Source organism: Chiloscyllium punctatum, unplaced genomic scaffold, assembly GCF_047496795.1.
Source record: "Chiloscyllium punctatum isolate Juve2018m unplaced genomic scaffold, sChiPun1.3 scaffold_400, whole genome shotgun sequence".
NCBI lineage: Eukaryota > Metazoa > Chordata > Chondrichthyes > Orectolobiformes > Hemiscylliidae > Chiloscyllium > Chiloscyllium punctatum.
In genome coordinates, this window is record NW_027310134.1 from 146,438 (window position 1) to 151,437 (window position 5,000).

Genomic DNA, 5,000 nt, shown 5'->3' on the forward strand with positions numbered 1-5,000 from the left:
CTCAACCCGACTTCGAGACTTGTAAGCCGGGTAGCTCAGCCGGGTTTGGACCCGGCGGTTCTGCCGACGGTCTCGCCTTCGAGGGGGGAGCCTCCCCCGTGTACAGGCCGATTTTCGTGCATTTCCAACGGTGGGAACAGGTTCAAAAGGGGATGGGAGTGATTGTGACTGCTCAACCCGACTCTAGGGCTTCTAACCCGGGTAGCCCGGCCGGGTTTGACCCGGCGGTTCTGCCGACGGTCTCGTCTTCGAGGCGGGTGCCTCCCCCCGTATACAGGCCGATTTTCATGCATTTTCGAACCGTGGGAAGTGGTCCAAAAGGGAATGGGGGTGGGACGTGTCTGCTCATACCGACTTTGAGACTTGTAAGCCGGGTAGCTCAGCCGGGTTTGATCCGGCGGTTCTGCCGACGGTCTCGCCTTCGAGGGGGGAGCCTCCCCCGTGTTCAGTCCGATTTCCATGCATTTCCAACCGTGGGAAGTTGCCCAAAAGGGGATGGGAGTGAATGTGACTGCTCAACCCGACTTTGGCGCTTCCGAGCCGGGTAGCTCAGCCGGGTTTGACCCGGCGGTTCTGCGACGGTCTCGTCTTCGAGGCGGGTGCCTCCCCCGTATACAGGCCGATTTTCATGCATTTCGAACCGTGGGAAGTGGTCCAAAAGGGAATGGGGGTGGACGTGTCTGCTCATACCGACTTTGAGACTTGTAAGCCGGGTAGCTCAGCCGGGTTTGATCCGCGGTTCTGCCGACGGTCTCGCCTTCGAGGGGGGAGCCTCCCCCGTGTTCAGTCCGATTTCCATGCATTTCCAACCGTGGGAAGTTGCCCAAAAGGGATGGAGTGAATGTGACTGCTCAACCCGACTTTGGCGCTTCCGAGCCGGGTAGCTCAGCCGGGTTTGACCCGGCGGTTCTGCCGACGGTCCTCGTCTTCGAGGCGGGTGCCTCCCCCGTGTACAGGCCGATTTTCATGCATTTGGAACCGTGGGAAGTGGTCCAAAAGGGAATGGGGGTGGACGTGACTGCTCATACCGACTTTGAGACTTGTAAGCCGGGTAGCTCAGCCGGGTTTGACCCGGCGGTTCTGCCGACGGGTCTCGCCTTCGAGGGGGGAGCCTCCCCCGTGTTCAGTCCGATTTTCGTGCATTTCCCACGGTGGGAAATGGTATCTTTCATTACGGGGACAAGGGTCTGAAGCGGTGAAGTCAGGTAACCGGCATAGTTAAGGAAAGGGTTCGAATTTTCTCAACAGTACGAAAAAAGTGAGCAGGGAAGCTAGAGAAGGTGTCAGTGAGTCCAAACGAGTGAACCGCAAAACTTAGGGAAATGCCCGAAAGCGTTTTAAAGGGTGAAATCGGGAACGAGGAAATGATCGGAAAGTGCCTGAAAGTGCTAAATGAGTAAACAGAAAAACGATGAAAAATGTTTGAAAAGAAGAAGTGAGTAACCAGGAAAACTTAGAAAAATGTTCAAAACGAAGAAATCAGTAACCAGGAAAACTTAGAAAAATGATCAAAAAGAAGAAATGAGTAACCAGGAAAACTTAGAAAAATGTTTAAAAAGAAGAAATCAGTAACCAGAAAACTTAGGAAAATGTTTAAAAAGAAGAAATCAGTAACCAGAAAAACTGCGAAAAATGTTTAAAAAGAAGAAATGAGTAACCAGAAAAACTTAGAAAAATGTTTAAAAAGAAGAAATCAGTAACCAGGAAAACTTAGAAAAATGTTTAAAAAGAAGAAATCAGTAACCAGGAAAACTTAGAAAAATGTTTAAAAAGAAGAAATCAGTAACCAGGAAAACTTAGAAAAATGTTATAAAAGAAGAAGTGAGTAACCAGAAAAACTTAGAAAAATGTTTAAAAAGAAGAAATCAGTAACCAGAAAAACTGCGAAAAATGTTTAAAAAGAAGAAATCAGTAACCAGACAAACTGCGAAAAATGTTTAAAAAGAAGAAATCAGTAACCAGGAAAACTTAGAAAAATGTTTAAAAAGAAGAAGTGAGTAACCAGAAAAACTTAGAAAAATGTTTAAAAAGAAGAAATCAGTAACCAGAAAAACTGCGAAAAATGTTTAAAAAGAAGAAATCAGTAACCAGGAAAACTTAGAAAAAATGTTTAAAAAGAAGAAATCAGTAACCAGAAAAACTGCGAAAAATGTTTAAAAAGAAGAAATCAGTAACCAGAAAAACTTAGAAAAATGTTTAAAAAGAAGAAGTGAGTAACCAGAAAAACTTAGAAAAATGTTTAAAAAGAAGAAATCAGTAACCAGAAAAACGGCGAAAAATGTTTAAAAAGAAGAAATCAGTAACCAGACAAACTGCGAAAAATGTTTAAAAAGAAGAAATCAGTAACCAGAAAAACTTAGAAAAATGTTTAAAAAGAAGAAATCAGTAACCAGAAAAACTTAGAAAAATGTTTCAAAAGAAGAAGTGAGTAACCAGAAAAACTTAGAAAAATGTTTAAAAAGAAGAAGTGAGTAACCAGAAAAACTTAGAAAAATGTTTAAAAAGAAGAAATCAGTAACCAGAAAAACTTAGAAAAATGTTTTAAAAAGAAGAAATCAGTAACCAGAAAAACTGCGAAAAATGTTTAAAAAGAAGAAATCAGTAACCAGGAAAACTTAGAAAAATGTTTAAAAAGAGAAATGAGTAACCAGGAAAACTTAGAAAAATGTTTAAAAAGAAGAAATGAGTAACCAGGAAAACTTAGAAAAATGTTTAAAAAGAAGAAATCAGTAACCAGAAAAAACTTAGAAAAATGTTTAAAAAGAAGAAATCAGTAACCAGAAAAACGGCGAAAAATGTTTAAAAAGAAGAAATGAGTAACCAGAAAAACTTAGAAAAATGTTTAAAAAGAAGAAATCAGTAACCAGAAAAACGGCGAAAAATGTTTAAAAAGAAGAAATCAGTAACCAGAAAAACTTAGAAAAATGTTTAAAAAGGAAGAAGTGAGTAACCAGAAAAACTTAGAAAAATGTTTAAAAAGAAGAAATGAGTAACCAGAAAAACTTAGAAAAATGTTTAAAAAGAAGAAATCAGTAACCAGAAAAACTTAGAAAAATGTTTAAAAAGAAGAAATGAGTAACCAGAAAAACTTAGAAAAATGGTTTAAAAAGAAGAAATCAGTAACCAGAAAAACGGCGAAAAATGTTTAAAAAGAAGAAATCAGTAACCAGAAAAACGGCGAAAAATGTTTAAAAAGAAGAAATCAGTAACCAGACAAACTGCGAAAAATGTTTAAAAAGAAGAAATCAGTAACCAGAAAAACTTAGAAAAATGTTTAAAAAGAAGAAATCAGTAACCAGGAAAACTTGGAAAAAAACACTTAGAAAAAATTTTCAGCAAAGTGTGAAAAATATTCTAAGTGTCAGCGGAGGAAAATGCTGCAGCATCGGGAAAGATTCGCAAACTTACACCGAACAGTGCTCCGAAGTGCCGGAGGAATTGGGTGAATTGAGCCCGGCAAATGGCCAGCTGTCGTTTTGTGCCTGCAGCCCGAAAACTTTAACTTTGTCTGTCGCGGAAGTCCGGACCGAGAAAAATCCAAACGGTTTTGACCGGACCGAGTTCCAGACCGATGCAGTCAAATTTGGAATTCAGACCCATTCAGTGCCACTTGTAGTTTTTCCGCAGTGAGGTTGGCGGGGTACCCGGAGATATATGGGAACACGATTTTTAGAACAAAATGGCGGCGCGGGACCGTTCTGAAAGGCATCCGAAAAAACGGTTCCACGGGCATAGCACTTTAATGACAGGTATGAGTGCATGCCGGAGAGCTCTTGGAAGTCGAATTTTTGACACTTTGTCAATTTTTTGACAGATTTGACAAACTCTTTCTGTCTGTTCTAAGAGTCAGTCAGAGACTTGTGCGGCGGTCTTTTGACACTATTGGAGGGCGGGCAACCCCACGTTGACTCCGCCGTCCCTCCACAGGCGCTCGTGTCCAAAATGAAGGCGAGAGACGCGAGTGGCCTGGTTCCCTTGGGTGTTGCCAAGAAGGCTGCGGGCTGACCGTTGCCTGAGCACTCCCTAAAGCCTCTTGTGATGAGAGCAGACCTCGCCTGCCGCTACGACCGGCTCTGGGAGTCGTTGGGGCCGCTATTTGTGAATAGTCTGGTCCTCCTCTGCCACCGGACAAGCGCGATGGCTCTGCCGCCCTGCGGTGCTCGTCACCCAGGTTTGGGGAACACGATACTCGTAAACAAAAATAAAAGGCGGCTCGGGACCTGCAGGCGAAAGGGGTCCCGTGGTGCTAAGCACGTCGACTTCGGGTCTCGGTGCAAGCCGGAGAGGCTCACGGAAGGTCTAAAGTTTTCGGCACGTGGTCGAATCTTTTCAAAGGCTTACCCGGCTCTTTCCGTCCATTCTGAGAGTAAGTCAGAGGCCGGTGCGGAGGTCTCTTGACAATCGGAGGGGGTGGTGGCCCTCCGCAGGCGCTCGTGTCGAAAATGAAGGCGAGAGACGCGAGTGGCCTGGTTCCCCTGGGTGTTGCCAGGAAGGCTGCGGGCTGACCCTTGCCTGAGCACTCCCTAAAGCCTCTTGTGATGACAGCAGACCTCGCGCGCCGCACGACCGGCTCTGGGAGTCGTTGGGCCGCTATCTGTGAATAGTCTGGTCCTCCTCTGCCACCCGGCCAAGTGCGATGGCTCTGCCGCCCTGCGGTGCTCGTCACGCAGGTATGGGGCACACGATGCTCGTAACAGCAAATAAAGGCGGCTCGGGACCTGCAGGCGAAAGGGGTCCCGTGGTGCTTAGCACGTCGACTTCGGGTCTCGGTGCAAGCCGGAGAGCTCACGGAAGTCTAAAGTTTTTCGGCACGTGGTCGAATCTTTTGAAAGGCTTACCCGGCTCTTTCCGTCCATTCTGAGAGTCAGTCAGAGGCCGGTGCGGCGGTCTATTGACGACCGGAGGGCTCCCATGGGTGTTGCGATGAGGGTGAGGGCACAGAACCTTGCCTTAGCACTCCCTAATAAAGCCTCTTGTGAAGAGAGCAGACCTCGCGCGCC